The sequence below is a fragment of the Hippocampus bargibanti genome, linkage group LG14 (assembly GCF_051943395.1).
Source record: "Hippocampus bargibanti isolate YZ-2025 linkage group LG14, ASM5194339v1, whole genome shotgun sequence".
Lineage (NCBI taxonomy): Eukaryota > Metazoa > Chordata > Actinopteri > Syngnathiformes > Syngnathidae > Hippocampus > Hippocampus bargibanti.
This window is the reverse complement of record NC_142747.1, coordinates 7,673,207-7,691,617: the sequence shown is the minus strand read 5'-3', so window position 1 is coordinate 7,691,617 and position 18,411 is coordinate 7,673,207.

Genomic DNA, 18,411 nt, shown 5'->3' with positions numbered 1-18,411 from the left:
CAGCGGAAGAAACATTTTCCTCGATGGACCACTCCTGTACAACTGAGAGCCTACACAAACGTCTTGATGGTTTACAAAAAAATAAAAGTTATACCATGCTGCCAGTTTTGGCTGAAATTATCCATCCATCCATTCGTTTTTCTAACTGTTTTGTCCTCATTCGGGTCGCGGGGGGAGCTTGTGCCTCTATCAGCCGTCCTCGGCCACTTGGCGGGCGACACCCCGAATTGGTTACCAGCCAATCGCAGGGGCACACAGAGACAAACAACAATCTGCAATCACATTCACAGCGATCACATTCATAGGGAGAATTTAGAGTTCGTTCAATTTGCCTGCCATGCATGTTTTTGGAATGTGGAAGGAAATCGCAGGCCCCGAAGAAAACCCACACAGGCTTAGGGAGAACATGCAAACTCCACACAGGGAATCGAACTCACAACCGTTGCCCTGTGAAACCGGGATGCTAAGCACTCAATACCGGGCCACCCTGACTGAAATGAATTTATGCAATATTGATTCTGACAATTATGATCAAAGAAAAAGAGGACATCAGAATGACTGAATTTATAAAGAAAATGAGTATTGTACTTTTGAAGGAATCTGAGACTATGGTTGAAAATGTAGATGGGGTGAAGGTGAGGGGTTGCTATTGCACGCAGCTTTTAAAGTGTTCCTGTGCTGCCATTGCTTGTGGATTGAGTTGACTTTTGTCATCCCAAATTACTCCTGCTCCACCAGTGTCATAAGTAGATCCAGATGGTCACTTCTTTTTTTTCTTTCTCATTTACCCATTTTGGACGTTCTAAAGATAGCTCTGACAGATGATATTAATGGCTTTTATTAGCATTGTCCTGATTGCAGCGGATTCTTCGAAGCTGACTGAAAGGGGTGTCTGTGGGGGGAGAGAGAGGGGGGGGGGTCCTGAGCCTACAACTTCTCATAAGGTATCGCCGCTGTCTTTGATAGCCTGCCCAAATGTGTCCGCCCCCCTACCCCCAAACCCACCCATAGAAACTGCCCCACAGATGTTGTTGCTGTATGCAACTACAAAGCATGAAGGTCTATTTTGGGCGTCAGTGTTCCCAAGCTGTAACGCCCCGTAAAAGAAGTCATCTTTCTGCTGTTGAAAATTGTTTCATTCTTTGCCCGTGATATTTTTAGATGAAAGACCACAACTAATAAATATGGTGAGGACATATTGTCTTATGTTAGACCATCACCCTGGTAGGTTTGGGCCTCCAAAAGCACCAGCAGAGAGAAAGCAAGGAAGTATGTATGGTAACTAGATTCTTTTATACCAGGTCATGAACCCAGATACCCAGAGAGGAGCATGACTGTTGCACTGTGAGGAAGCCAAGGTCTTAGGGGTAGTATTAGTTCTTGATATTATCTTTAATTAAAATGCCAATCCCCTCGCAAGAGTTGTCCAAACACGTCTAAATAGACTGAGTAAATCAGACAAACATCCTCAATCTTCGATGGGTTGCGCAGTCTTTGCCGGTGCCTCCAGATGGTTTTTAGTTTCAAAAGCCTTTCACAGGCAATGGATGCAAAGGACAGCCATGCTCTGTACCACTCAAAATCGTCAGCCATGTCACACGCTCAATGGTCAAAACGACTCTGAACAAGATCGAGAGGTCTAACAGGAACACCAGCAAGGTCAATAATCAGACAGAGAGGAGGCAAGTTTGCGGTGCTTCGATGCTGGGCAGGGCTTTGAATGGGAAAAAGGAACTTTTGGGGCTGGGACAAAAACAAAGAAAGACATGACAGAGTTATGTCCTCATAATTACATTTGGTAACCGTTTACCATTTGGTAACTGTTCACTACCTGCTGTGCAGGAGTTACTGGGCAGTCCACGATGCCTGTCGATGTGAATTTTATTGTGAAGGATAAAGTTAAATATATTCTTTTGTGAATCTTTGAGTTGTAAAACTTTAATATCTGCCAACCTTAATATTTGCCATTCTTTAGTCACCATTCTCTAACCGCAAATGCAAATGTGTCTCCTGATCTTCCTTCATGCCTGCTTCATGCTGCGGCCTCTCCACATTGCATTACCGTATGTACAGTACTTGTCAAGTTTGTGCGCGATTTTCAGTTTTGCATACATGATGAAAATATGTTTTTCTTTGAAAAATAATCAGCAGCGTATATCTGAGATTGCTATTTTCAAATGTAACGACGTTTCAAGTCGGGTGGTTCAAGTTTACTCTGACAAATGAAACCAACAATTCTGAACATACTAAAAGGAGAGGAGTAGCAGTACCTTCCATTACGGGAGTAAAAACTACTAAGAGTCCTTTGGCAACACAAAATTCCTACTTATTTCAAACTGATACACACTTTAAGGCAAGAATTAGTGAATCCAAAAGATATGCTGCCAAATGAAAAACAAAGTAATGTAGTTTATTCAATACCTTGTAAAAATGAAAATTGTAAAGAGCAATACATTGGGGAGACTAAACAAATTCTCAAAATAAAGACTTTATCAACCTCGCAGGGATAGTACTAGTGGGCCTCAAACGGCAGTACATATGCACCTAAAAGCTAGCAATCACTCATTTGACGACAATGAGGTTAAAATCTTAGCAAAAGAAAATAGATGGCTCAAAAGGGGAGTAAAAGAAGCTATTTTCATAAAACAGCAAAATCCTTCCCTTAACCGCCATGGTGGGGTGAGGTTAAATTTGGATCATTCGTACAATAGTCTGCTTAGGCAACATAGGCTTAGTTATGTTGATAAGGTGATACCAGCGCAAATTGGGCAATCAGGCCAGTCGTCAGTCAGGACAATAGGGGTAATCAGTGGAGCCGCAGGGATTAGTCCTCTGCTCCCCACAACCTGAGAGCAGGGACCAATCATAGCAGAGTCCGGCACCGCCACGTCTGGAAAGTAGGGATATATATAGGGCCGAAACTACCAGTAAGACTTTAGTTCGCTGACGAAGATTCTTGGATAAGAAGCGAAACGTCCGACACCTTCAAAGAAGTACAGACGACGCCTGAAGAAACCTTTTCATCGATCTACCACTCCTGTACGGCTGAGAGCTTACACAGGCGTCATGGCAATCATGCTATTATGTTAGCATTTAAATAATATATCACCTTATAAGAGAAGAAAAATCCTACTCAAGAGAGAAAGAGAAAACAAGAGACCAGCATTAGACTCTTCTTGCAATCATTTTACCTACAACGCCTAACGCATCGAGGGAAGTTTTTTCCATTGGCAGCCTTATCGCTCACCAATCGACTGATGTCAGGTTTTTGAGAAAAAGTCCTGATAGGGACATCTGTGATCTCACACACTCGACATGTCCTCCACTGCCCGTCCCCCTTACATGGCTGTTTCAGTAGAAACGTGACATCACACGAGAAGCGTCTTTTGAAAAGCAACTTAGCAGGCCAACGACCCACTTCCAGCCTTCGCCCACGACTCGTGTAGCTAACTCAGCCGCCGTCGCCGTCCCTTCACTGGCGTCTTAGGCCTCTTTATTCTTCTTCATTAGTGTACCAGACGGGGATGCTTGTCATGAAGTTAGCCGAGGAGGCTCTGTGAAGGTGTTGCACACCCTTCATTAGAAGAAGCAATAAGAGGACAGCGGGCAGGCTACTTGCTGAAAGAATACTCTTTCGAGAAGGAGTTAAAAACTATTCGCCATCGGAGCGATCAAAGAATTAAAATAGTATTGAAAAGAACAATGTCATTATTTCCCTGCGGACCTGTACCAGTCGGCGTGAGTGTCACGACATCACTGTGGTGTTAACACGATATCAACATCAGCCCAAGTAGAATCCTGTCGACTTCGTTCACTGGAGACAGCCCATAATGAGCTTACTTCTCCGTAGGGTGGCTTATCGGGGTGATGAGCGGAGGAAAGGAGCTGCTTGTCAGGAGCTTTTCACAAGTAACCAATTTGGCGCTATTACTCATTTTGTTACTATACGCAGCCAATGCGCTATCAGAGAGGTATTCTTAACTCATTCACTGCCAGTCCCAAATTTATTTGGGAATTCAAAATGTGATGTGGAGCGTCATTCGCGAATGTGTTTGGGTTTTGGTTTTTCTTGCGGGTTACGCCGATAAAGTGCTGGTGAGAACTCTGGCACTGTTTTTTCCCTTCCACGAGGAGACAGCATTTGCCCTTTGTGCAGCCGCCCCTACTTGCACCTCATATTACTCCAGACCCATGTAACCTCGGAAATTACTCTTTTTCTGGTGAAGAAGAGAGTCGAAGGTTTCTAACGCTGTATTGAATGTTTATGTAGTCATAGAACTCAATATTCAGTGGGTCCTGCAATTTTGAGTGAAAATGATAAAAACCCTGGCTCTGGAGTGGACACATTGAATGACTTAAAATTTAAGTAAAAGATTCACATAATTCTTATCAAATTCTGCTTTTTTATCTGTAAAAAAACAACATGCATATGTCATTTGAATTTTCCTATCATTAATTTTTTTTATCATTCATTTTTGTACTGGTAAGTCAAATATTTTTCTGAGCAAGTATTCAGATAGTTTGCGGTGCGCTACTCAATTCTACCCACCAGGTAGAATTGCGTTCCGCGCCCAACTTTCGCGAGAGGGCGGCCGATAGTCGAGTGCTTAGCACGCTGGCTTCACAGTACAGAGGTTGTGAGTTCAAGACCTGGTCCTGTCTCCCTGTGTGGAGATTGAATGTTCTACCCGGGCCTGCGTGGGTTTACTCTGGTTTCCTCCCACATTCCAAAAACATGCATGGCAGGCTGTTTGAACACTAAATTTTGCCTAGGTGTGAGTTTAAGAGTGACTGGTTGTTTGTCTCGGTGTGCCCTGTGATTGGTTGGCAACCAATTCAGGGTGTCCCCTGCCTAGTGCCCGAAGATTGCTGGGATAAGCTACAACACCCCATGTGATCCTAATGAGGAATAAGCGGTACGGAAAATGGATGGATGGATTTTGGTACTGTTCAATGAACGTATGGTTTTTGGTACTGTTCAATGAACGTATGGTTTTTGTGTTAGATATGCATAGTGGAATAGTCGTAAGCATGCCTAGTTCACCATATACAGACCCTGGGTTTGCATTTGCATATTCTTCTAATACTTTAGCGCTCATCGTCTGCCAGTCTAATGAAGATAAATGCTGCTGGAATTAAATAGACGGGATGTCACAAATTCCTCAGATGCCACCTTTTTGTAAACCGTGTTGAATTTCAATCACATCTTGATTTTTCGCCCAAATCAATTGAAGACGACACGAGTTCATTGTGGAGTTACTTGGGACCGTGTCTGATTTCATTTAGTATTGGAATGCTGATTGGCTATCTACCAAAAATTGTTATTTTCCAGAACTGCAATGTCTTTTTGTGGTTCACGGCTCCCATTCACTTTGCACTACTCTACTCAAATGCTCTGAGAGAAGTAACCCCCCTCAAAAAAAAACTATAGTTCTCAAAAGTAAAAGCACGCCTCTGTTTTATCCGTGCATCTGGGCTTAACTTGATTTCGAACGAAAAGTCTGTGTTTGTAAAATTGAAGTGTTGGGAAAGCTCAACTTCTCCTATACTTTCACTTGACTACACGCACACACGCACGCGCACGCACAAACACAAGCACACGCACACGCACGCGCATGCGCACGCGCACACACACGCACGCACACACACAACCACACACACACACACACACACACACATACACTTTTTTTCATATCATGGCGATCTGGCCAGTAGGCGTGTCTTTGTTTGGCTCTCAGCGTCAAGTTCCCGTTTCCAACCGCCGGCCGCCTCCACTCATCCACACCTCACTCAGCCCCTCTTTGACTCCCACACCTTACTCTGTGCCGAAAACTATTTATAGAGCACACTTGGTTTAAAGATGTCGAGTCCGTTTTTTTTCTTTTCGAGGAAGCAGTCTGTTTCTGGTTTTGACCCCATATTATTTCATTTCCTACTCGGAAGCCCACTTTCTTTGACCTGTTTTGGTTGAACTTTTCTGAAAAGCCTTTTACTTTTCTGTATCCACGTGGTCTGGGTTTGACATAAGATATTAAAAATACAGACAAAAAAAGAATGTTTTAATGAAGGAACAATAAATAAATAAATACCCCAAACATTTTTTGACGCTCAAAGCAGTTTAAGAGGTTATAAAATAGAGATTTTTACAGAATGATCATGCACAGTAAAAGACATAATTTTGACTTGTGAGTACAAACTTCTGATGAACAACAAAACAAACAAGTAAATTTAATGCAAAAAATCAAGAAAAGGTCCTCATTTACTTGATAATTACAAGACAGACACATTTTGTTTTGAAACAAATTGATCTGTTTCTCTAGCTGTAGTTGGGATGGAATAGTTTCATTTGACCTCAATCAAACTGTGCTCATATGCAAATTAAAAAACAAAAACGTAGAAGTCGTAGAAAAGTCGCTGTTGTGAAATGCTATGTAGGTTATCTTATTAAAGTAGGAGAGACTTGTGACAAGTTTGAACTGAGAGCTGCAGCTTTTCACACGGCTCAACTGCGCCCTCTATCAGCGGTTTTAGGAAACACAAACAAGGCAAAAAAATTAGGCAGAGCAACAGAGGGCAAATGCTAATTGATGTAGATATTAGTCACAAAAAAATCCCACAATGTGACACATGGAAGGCGATCACTTCAGTTACCACCAAGTTGTGCATTTCCAATTCCCACCCACCACCGCAGCCCCGTGTGTGAACATTTCCTCTCCATGCAAGCATGATGACAGAGACGTTTTACCATTTAAAAAGTCACTTTGGAATGCTGTGGTTTCCTCCACGTGGTATAACGTGCCCCCCACTCACAAATAAATACTGACTCAGTCCTTTGCTTTCCCGCCATCTTTCAATGGACTGTGTAAAATGCTGCTGTCGTGTCTGAACAGCATCGCAACACAAAAGGGCACTTCCTGTTTTAGATACAGTGGAAGATACAGTTTCAAATCAATTGTAACTTCCGTGGTATTGACGCTCCTGCTTTTTGAAATGTTTATAATAACCTATGGACGGCCCAGTAGCCGAGTGATTAGCATGCCGGCTTCATAGTGCAGTAGTTGTGGGTTCAAGTTCCGCTACGGCCTCCCTGTGTGGAGTTTGCATGTTCTCCCCGGGCCCGTGTGGGTTTTCTCCGGGTCCTCCGGTTTCCCCCCACATTCCAAAAACATGCGTGGTAGGCTGATTGAACACTCCAAAATTTCCATGGGTGTGAGTGTGAGAGTGTATGGCTGTTTGTCTCTGTGTGCCCTGCGATTGGCTGGCCACCAATTCAGGCCGTCCCCCGCCTAATGACCGAAGATGGCTGTTATAGGCTCAAGCACCCCACGTGACTTAAATGAGGATAAAGCGGTCTGGATGTAGATAATAACCTACAATATTTTATACTGTAACATGCTTTCATTTTATGAATCAAAAGAGCACCCGAGTCCACAATGAGCTTGCCTCTAGCTTGAACCACAGAGCCCTCCAGCGGCCAGATCCGGTACTACATTTTGTCATGAAAAGGATCAATCGGCAAGCTCCCTTTATTAGATCCAGATTTGACCGTCTGGAGGCACAGATGAATGATTTTTGTAGGCTCCCGAGCAGCTCATGTCGAGTTCAGCCTGTCAGACATGTCTGGGAGAGGGGGGTGGGTGGGTTGCGCCGGTGGAAGGAGAGACTCGGGCCTCAAAGTAAATGCTTTGAGAATGTGGGGACGGGGGTTAAAAACCAAAACTTGAGAGCCCGGCTCAAGCTTGCATCCTTCCAGAGAACAACACGTTTCTTATTGAGGTGAGCTGGCCAGACCCAAATGAGAGGTGACAGCGTATTCATTTCACCCTGTGTTTTTCTTCAAAACGCCGCTGAATGACAAGCAGTCACTAGAGGTAGAATTCAGGGGGATGGAGTGCAAATGACTGACTAACACCGAAGCAATTACATTTAGGCTTCATTTCGTGCTGCCTATGAATAAATGAAGTGATTTTGAATTGGACTCAAATCTGCACTTTGCTGGATTATGATACACTTGCAGCTTACTCAAGTGGGCTGGAAAATCCACATTTTACGCAAATGACAAATATCTATTTCCAGTGGTGGAAATTACTGTAATTGATTTTTTTTTTGTTTCCGTACATGATCTGAGTATTTATTTTAGTGCATGTGAACGTAAATGAACAAAATTCCATTCTATGAATCGCTTTTTTCACACTGGGTGAAATTTAGAATGATCCATTAACCAACTGCATGTGAATATTTTTGGATTGCGAGAGGAAACTGGAATAACATATCTCACCGTGTCTATAAGGTGCACTAGAGTATAAGGCACCCCCCCCCCCCCCCAATGAATTGTGTATTTTTTTTTACATTTTCCATATTCAGGCTCACCGGACTATAAAGTGAACCTTCAATGAATGAAAAATGTGGTCGAAATATGAGACACACCACATTATAAGGCGCTACAGTAGAGGCTCGTGTTACGCACTCGTTCTTCTAAAGGGATAAAATGGAGTCGGTGGTTGCTGACAATAGTTGTGAGACCGGTGATGGATCAATATTACTTCACATATAAGGCGCACCTGCATATAAGGTGCAGGGTAATCTTTTGAAGAAAATGAAGGTGTTTGGGTGCACCTTATACACTGGAAAGTACGGGACCCAGATAAAACCCATTTAAGGTACAGTGAGAAAATGCAAACGCCACACAGTAAGTTGGAATCGAATCTACGACTGTTTCACTGTGAGGCAGATAATCTCATCAGTCTTCTATTCTGTTGCCTGAAATCATTGGGAAACTGCATTTTTACTTCAAAATCTGAATCAGAAAGAAATCAGAAACACATATTACTGGAGCATTTTCTTCAACTCCGGCAACATTGTGTACACACACACACACGCACACACACACACACGCACACACACACACACACACACACACACACACACACACACACACACACACACACACACACACACACACACACACACACAAAATCACTTGTAATGACAGCATAAACTGAGTCTGTCCGCCATATGTCACTCTTCAAATATCCTCTCGTCTGAGCTCAGCCCCAAGCCTACGGCGCAGAACACCGGCACACGAGGTTACACAGTGGACTTATGAGCCCATGAATGGCAGCGCATAAATCCGCTAGTCCGATAGAATATCTGACTTTATTTCATTTAATACTTTCCCCTTGCTAATTATTACACACACACCGGAACAACATCTGAGCAACAAGTGAGCCGTTTTCAAAAAAAAGTTTAATTGAAAGTTTAATGACAGGAACAACAACAAAGCAAAGTGATTTTCTTGCACACGCACTGGGCACTTAATTATGTACCCCTGCAGTGATCTAATGACATGCAGTCCAATAGCTGCATGTTGTCTTAAAGATGTCATCAGAAAAGAAAGGTCACAGGGAGCCTCAACAGAACCCAGCAGGATGCCATTTGGATTTTTGACTGGCACTGAAATGCACAAGATGATAAAAACTGCTGGTGGGATCACATTAAATCCAGAGAGGCCAGCCAAGTGGAAAGGACTTCCCTGCCGATTCCACAAGTCATCTACCATTTTGAAGGCGGTTGAACTGATAAGAATGTGGAGCTAAGAAAATCTGTGTTGTTCCATGAAAAGATCTTAAATAAGGGAGGAGGGCCCGGCCTTCCCTGGTGCCACACTGTTATTTGCTCCCTCCCCAAGGATAGGGCTGGGACAGCCTGGATCTCCATCTCTGGAACATCTATGTTAGCCCCTTAAACTAAATAAATCATTCATTCCACATCAGGGTGAGGGGCTTCATTTACTGCAAGCGATGTAATCGCTAAATGTCTGTGTAGGTTGCCGAAATCATTTACAAATACATTTCGGATGGCGTCCCAGGAGGAGCGGTTGTGAAGTGTTAGCTTGCAAGGAGGAAAGAATGGCAGTGGAATGCATGACGGGAAGGTTGTTAAGCAGCATTCACTCTGGATGCAAAAACACCTCGTAGCCACGTCAATGTGCAAAAAAAAAGGGGGGGGGGGAAGCACCGTCAGTCAGCAAAGGGCTTAATGGAGGAACCAGACAAGCAAAGAATTTGCAAATATTATTCTTTTCCATCTCTGTACAAGAAGCAGGGTTGCCAGATTCAGTCCGAAGAACCAAGCTTCAGTTGAACAATCTTCATGACCTTGGTCACTTAAGGTTGAAACGACCTTCACTTAATTGGGTTACAAGTTTGTTCATGGTCACTTTTGGAAAAGGCATCGCCGCAAATTGATGAGAAGGTTTCTTCAGCCGTCATCTGTACAAAAGTGAAGGTTTCGGACGTTTCGCCTCCTATCCAGGAGACTTCGTCAGCGAACTAAAGTCTGACTGGTCGTATCGGCCCCATTTATATATCCCTAATGTCCAGACCTAGTGGTGCCGGACACAGCTATGATAGGTCCCTACTCTCAGGTTGGGGGGGGCGCGGGACCCCCCCCTGTGGCCCCACTGATTGTTCCTACATTCCTGACTAACGATTGGCCTATTACCCCCACTCCCCCCGGTATCACCTCATCAGCATAACGACCCTCATCAGCATTGCGAAAGTTGCCTAACCTGTTTTGCCTGAGCAGGCTATTGTATGAACGATCCAAATTGAACCTCACACCACCAGACCGGTTTAATGAAGGATTTTGTTGTTTTATAAGAATCGCCTCTTTTACCCCCCTTTCAAACCATCTATGTTCTTTCGCTAAGATTTTAACCTCATTGTCGTCAAATGAGTGGTTAGTAGCTTTTAGGTGCAAATGTACTGCCGATTGAGGCCCACTAGTATTATCCCTGCGATGTTGATAAAGTCTTTTTTTGAGAATTTGTTGAGTCTCCCCAATGTACTGCTCTTTACAATTTTCATTCTTACAATGTATGGAATAAACTACATTACTTTGTTTTTCATTTGGTAGCCTATCTTTTGGATGCACTAATTTTTGCCTTAACGTGTTTATCGGTTTGAAATAAGTAGGAATTTTATGTTGCCAAAGGACTCTTTGTAATTTTTCAGAAACTCCTGCAATGTACGGTACTGCTACTCCTCTCCTTTTAGAATCTTGAGAATTATTGGTTTCGTTCGCTATTCTTTCTTTCTGACATTTGTTGAATGACCACTGAGGGTACCCACAGTTAGTGAGTGCTCTCCTGATATGTTTTGACTCCTTTTCTCTACCTTCAGTGCTAGTTGGTATTAGTTTAGCCCTATGCTGGAGGGTTCTGATAACTCCTAGTTTATGTTGTAAAGGGTGGTTAGAGTCAAAAAGTAAGTATTGGTCAGTGTGCGTAGCCTTCCTAAAGATTAGCCACTATGGGTGAAACTGGTGAGCCCATAGCACAACCATGGATTTGTTTATAAAATTTTTCCCGAAATTGAATACTACGTATTTTACTACGTATTTTAAAACAGAAGTCTTTAGGAAGGCTACGCACACTGACCAATACTTACTTTTTGACTCTAACCACCCTTTACAACATAAACTAGGAGTTATCAGAACCCTCCAGCATAGGGCTAAACTAATACCAACTAGCACTGAAGGTAGAGAAAAGGAGTCAAAACATATCAGGAGAGCACTCACTAACTGTGGGTACCCTCAGTGGTCATTCAACAAATGTCAGAAAGAAAGAATAGCGAACGAAACCAATAATTCTCAAGATTCTAAAAGGAGAGGAGTAGCAGTACCGTACATTGCAGGAGTTTCTGAAAAATTACAAAGAGTCCTTTGGCAACATAAAATTCCTACTTATTTCAAACCGATAAACACGTTAAGGCAAAAATTAGTGCATCCAAAAGATAGGCTACCAAATGAAAAACAAAGTAATGTAGTTTATTCCATACATTGTAAGAATGAAAATTGTAAAGAGCAGTACATTGGGGAGACTCAACAAATTCTCAAAAAAAGACTTTATCAACATCGCAGGGATAATACTAGTGGGCCTCAATCGGCAGTACATTTGCACCTAAAAGCTACTAACCACTCATTTGACGACAATGAGGTTAAAATCTTAGCGAAAGAACATAGATGGTTTGAAAGGGGGGTAAAAGAGGCGATTCTTATAAAACAACAAAATCCTTCATTAAACCGGTCTGGTGGTGTGAGGTTCAATTTGGATCGTTCATACAATAGCCTGCTCAGGCAAAACAGGTTAGGCAACTTTCGCAATGCTGATGAGGGTCGTTATGCTGATGAGGTGATACCGGGGGGAGTGGGGGTAATAGGCCAATCGTTAGTCAGGAATGTAGGAACAATCAGTGGGGCCACAGGGGGGGGTCCCGCGCCCCCCCCAACCTGAGAGTAGGGACCTATCATAGCTGTGTCCGGCACCACTAGGTCTGGACATTAGGGATATATAAATGGGGCCGATACGACCAGTCAGACTTTAGTTCGCTGACGAAGTCTCCTGGATAGGAGGCGAAACGTCCGAAACCTTCACTTTTGTACAGATGACGGCTGAAGAAACCTTCTCATCGATGGACCACTCCTGTACGACTGAGAGCTTACACAGACGTATCGCCGCAAATTGTATTTCTTTCACCAAGGCATGATTTGAGCAACAGTTCACAAAGGCAGCATGTCGTCCTTAAAGGTTTTTCCGGACTGAAGCTTTACTATGACAACGTGAAGTTCTATGTTCACCGAAGTTTGCTTTACGACAAAACCAGATGAAATAAAAAAAAAATCACTGTCAAGGCATACTTCACCAGAAAAACCCGAGTTCATGTGGGGATCTTCAATCCTCTTCCTCGAGGCCCACGGTCTTGTCTTTTTCCATCTTGCCCTGCTGGAACACACCTTATTCAAATGATCCCGATCGTTCACCAGCATCTGCAGACTTGGCTGATTATCGGATCATTTCAAGCAGGCGTGTTGAAAGCACAGAGAGGGGGAAAACAACCAGCAAAACGGCCCTTGAGGAATCAGATTGAAGACACCTGGGCGAGGTCAACCACCACAAGTTTGTTGAGTTGCTTGACTCAATCGGTAACTTGTTTCTATTCTTTTTTTCGAGTGTTGGATGACATGCATTGTTGGCAGTTGTCCCCCAATTTCGTCCCGTCAAAAAGCAGCATTTGATGCACAGTCTTGACTACTGTGCGCTCCTTCTTCAACACTTCAGTCCAATGAAATGAGTCATTGCTGTGCAAATTTGGTGACAAATGTTCTCTTTTATTGCTGAATTCAGTGGGGTGTGGCAACAAGGATTATATCATACATGGTCATGGATGAAAAAATATATATATTTGCATGAATACCCCCCCAAATAAATAAATAATAAATAAAGAGTGGCCCGCTAGTCGAGTGGTTAGCACATCGACTTCCCAGTGCATTCCCAGGTTTTGAGTTCGAGTCCCGCTCCGGCCTCCCTGTATGGAGCTTGCATATTGTCCCCGGGTCCTCCGATTTCCTCCCACATTCCAAAAACATGCATGGTGGGCTGATTGAACACTCCATTTGTCCCTAGTTGTGAATGTGAGAGTGACTGGTTGTTTGGGTCTGTGTGCTCTGCTGCGTACCCTGGCTGGCAACCAATTTAGGGTGTCCCCCGCCTCGTGCCCAAAGACGGCTGGAATAGGCTCCAGCACCCCACATGACCCAAATCAGGATGAAGCGGTCTGAAGGAAAGAAGGAAGGAAGGAAGGAAGGAATGATGGATGGATGGATGGATGGATGGATGGATGGATGGATGGATGGATGGATGGATGGATGGATGGATGGATGGATGGATGTTATATGAATAAATAAATACATGAATAAATAACTAAATGACTAAATAAATATATAAATAAACAAATTAAAAAATAAATGCCCAAATAAACAGATAAATAAATAAACACACATATGAATAAATAAATGAATAAATAAATAAATAAATAAATAAATAAATAAATAAAAGCTTATTTTCATGGCTATCCTCACACCAAGCATAAATTTAAACATAAAATCATCATTGAATGCCTTTTTGGAAATATATTCCAAATACACTACTGATATTGACAGTAGTATAACATACCACATTTCTCTCCCATCCTTGAAGGAATTTGTCGGGTGCCGTTGGAACGTGTTCGAAAACCTGTGATACAATATCCTGAGGAAGGCAACGTGGCAGGATCATGAATGCCATTTTTCACTCAAACGGATGTTGGCCTTTCCGTCCATTGTTTGACATTGGGAACAACATTATTGACTCTGTTGTTCCTAATTACCGCGTTAGGAAACGCTGCGACAAACAGTGTGTGATGAAAGGTAAGCTTTATACCAGATGACCTCTCTTTTCAGGAGGGTGCGGGGGGACTACATGCGGCCAATTTGAATAAAGTGGTTTTTGCATCAGGAGGTATGGACATGTTTTCTTTCAAAACCTACATTGAGTCAACTAGACTTATTGCATTTCAAAGGCATCCTGTGCAGTTGTCGGACCGCTGATAAAGTCACAAATGAACGCACACAGCTCAGTACAACAAAAGTTTCCCGGCGATTTCCCCGCGTGAAATAGCGACCTTCACAGCCCAATTAAAAAAGGCCGCGCATGGGTGAACTGCCTCTTGTGGATTAGCCACCAGCACCCCTTTGGTGGTACTCTTTAAGGAAGAGACAGGCAGTGTGAAGGAAATTAAGTTACTGAGCTGAGTGGTTTGGAGGCTGAGGGGGGTGGTCATATAAGCAGGAAAAGAGCGTGAAGGGGCCTGCTGATAAACTTGTGTCAATGTTGTTGGAATTCGGTTCGGACATGTCACTTCTGAAAAATTACAAAGAGTCCTTTGGCAACATAAAATTCCTACTTATTTCAAACCGATAAACACGTTAAGGCAAAAATTAGTGCATCCAAAAGATAGGCTACCAAATGAAAAACAAAGTAATGTAGTTTATTCCATACATTGTAAGAATGAAAATTGTAAAGAGCAGTACATTGGGGAGACTCAACAAATTCTCAAAAAAAGACTTTATCAACATCGCAGGGATAATACTAGTGGGCCTCAATCGGCAGTACATTTGCACCTAAAAGCTACTAACCACTCATTTGACGACAATGAGGTTAAAATCTTAGCGAAAGAACATAGATGGTTTGAAAGGGGGGTAAAAGAGGCGATTCTTATAAAACAACAAAATCCTTCATTAAACCGGTCTGGTGGTGTGAGGTTCAATTTGGATCGTTCATACAATAGCCTGCTCAGGCAAAACAGGTTAGGCAACTTTCGCAATGCTGATGAGGGTCGTTATGCTGATGAGGTGATACCGGGGGGAGTGGGGGTAATAGGCCAATCGTTAGTCAGGAATGTAGGAACAATCAGTGGGGCCACAGGGGGGGGTCCCGCGCCCCCCCCAACCTGAGAGTAGGGACCTATCATAGCTGTGTCCGGCACCACTAGGTCTGGACATTAGGGATATATAAATGGGGCCGATACGACCAGTCAGACTTTAGTTCGCTGACGAAGTCTCCTGGATAGGAGGCGAAACGTCCGAAACCTTCACTTTTGTACAGATGACGGCTGAAGAAACCTTCTCATCGATGGACCACTCCTGTACGACTGAGAGCTTACACAGACGTATCGCCGCAAATTGTATTTCTTTCACCAAGGCATGATTTGAGCAACAGTTCACAAAGGCAGCATGTCGTCCTTAAAGGTTTTTCCGGACTGAAGCTTTACTATGACAACGTGAAGTTCTATGTTCACCGAAGTTTGCTTTACGACAAAACCAGATGAAATAAAAAAAAAATCACTGTCAAGGCATACTTCACCAGAAAAACCCGAGTTCATGTGGGGATCTTCAATCCTCTTCCTCGAGGCCCACGGTCTTGTCTTTTTCCATCTTGCCCTGCTGGAACACACCTTATTCAAATGATCCCGATCGTTCACCAGCATCTGCAGACTTGGCTGATTATCGGATCATTTCAAGCAGGCGTGTTGAAAGCACAGAGAGGGGGAAAACAACCAGCAAAACGGCCCTTGAGGAATCAGATTGAAGACACCTGGGCGAGGTCAACCACCACAAGTTTGTTGAGTTGCTTGACTCAATCGGTAACTTGTTTCTATTCTTTTTTTCGAGTGTTGGATGACATGCATTGTTGGCAGTTGTCCCCCAATTTCGTCCCGTCAAAAAGCAGCATTTGATGCACAGTCTTGACTACTGTGCGCTCCTTCTTCAACACTTCAGTCCAATGAAATGAGTCATTGCTGTGCAAATTTGGTGACAAATGTTCTCTTTTATTGCTGAATTCAGTGGGGTGTGGCAACAAGGATTATATCATACATGGTCATGGATGAAAAAATATATATATTTGCATGAATACCCCCCCAAATAAATAAATAATAAATAAAGAGTGGCCCGCTAGTCGAGTGGTTAGCACATCGACTTCCCAGTGCATTCCCAGGTTTTGAGTTCGAGTCCCGCTCCGGCCTCCCTGTATGGAGCTTGCATATTGTCCCCGGGTCCTCCGATTTCCTCCCACATTCCAAAAACATGCATGGTGGGCTGATTGAACACTCCATTTGTCCCTAGTTGTGAATGTGAGAGTGACTGGTTGTTTGGGTCTGTGTGCTCTGCTGCGTACCCTGGCTGGCAACCAATTTAGGGTGTCCCCCGCCTCGTGCCCAAAGACGGCTGGAATAGGCTCCAGCACCCCACATGACCCAAATCAGGATGAAGCGGTCTGAAGGAAAGAAGGAAGGAAGGAAGGAAGGAATGATGGATGGATGGATGGATGGATGGATGGATGGATGGATGGATGGATGGATGGATGGATGGATGGATGGATGGATGGATGTTATATGAATAAATAAATACATGAATAAATAACTAAATGACTAAATAAATATATAAATAAACAAATTAAAAAATAAATGCCCAAATAAACAGATAAATAAATAAACACACATATGAATAAATAAATGAAATAATAAATAAATAAATAAATAAATAAATAAATAAATAAAAGCTTATTTTCATGGCTATCCTCACACCAAGCATAAATTTAAACATAAAATCATCATTGAATGCCTTTTTGGAAATATATTCCAAATACACTACTGATATTGACAGTAGTATAACATACCACATTTCTCTCCCATCCTTGAAGGAATTTGTCGGGTGCCGTTGGAACGTGTTCGAAAACCTGTGATACAATATCCTGAGGAAGGCAACGTGGCAGGATCATGAATGCCATTTTTCACTCAAACGGATGTTGGCCTTTCCGTCCATTGTTTGACATTGGGAACAACATTATTGACTCTGTTGTTCCTAATTACCGCGTTAGGAAACGCTGCGACAAACAGTGTGTGATGAAAGGTAAGCTTTATACCAGATGACCTCTCTTTTCAGGAGGGTGCGGGGGGACTACATGCGGCCAATTTGAATAAAGTGGTTTTTGCATCAGGAGGTATGGACATGTTTTCTTTCAAAACCTACATTGAGTCAACTAGACTTATTGCATTTCAAAGGCATCCTGTGCAGTTGTCGGACCGCTGATAAAGTCACAAATGAACGCACACAGCTCAGTACAACAAAAGTTTCCCGGCGATTTCCCCGCGTGAAATAGCGACCTTCACAGCCCAATTAAAAAAGGCCGCGCATGGGTGAACTGCCTCTTGTGGATTAGCCACCAGCACCCCTTTGGTGGTACTCTTTAAGGAAGAGACAGGCAGTGTGAAGGAAATTAAGTTACTGAGCTGAGTGGTTTGGAGGCTGAGGGGGGTGGTCATATAAGCAGGAAAAGAGCGTGAAGGGGCCTGCTGATATATTTCTTTCACCAAGGCATGATTTGAGCAACAGTTCACAAAGGCAGCATGTCGTCCTTAAAGGTTTTTCCGGACTGAAGCTTTACTATGACAACGTGAAGTTCTATGTTCACCGAAGTTTGCTTTACGACAAAACCAGATGAAATTAAAAAAAATCACTTTCAAGGCATACTTCACCAGAAAAACCCGAGTTCATGTGGGGATCTTCAATCCTCTTCCTCGAGGCCCACGGTCTTGTCTTTTTCCATCTTGCCCTGCTGGAACACACCTTATTCAAATGATCCCGATCGTTCACCAGCATCTGCAGACTTGGCTGATTATCGGATCATTTCAAGCAGGCGTGTTGAAAGCACAGAGAGGGGGAAAACAACCAGCAAAACGGCCCTTGAGGAATCAGATTGAAGACACCTGGGCGAGGTCAACCACCACAAGTTTGTTGAGTTGCTTGACTCAATCGGTAACTTGTTTCTATTCTTTTTTTCGAGTGTTGGATGACATGCATTGTTGGCAGTTGTCCCCCAATTTCGTCCCGTCAAAAAGCAGCATTTGATGCACAGTCTTGACTACTGTGCGCTCCTTCTTCAACACTTCAGTCCAATGAAATGAGTCATTGCTGTGCAAATTTGGTGACAAATGTTCTCTTTTATTGCTGAATTCAGTGGGGTGTGGCAAC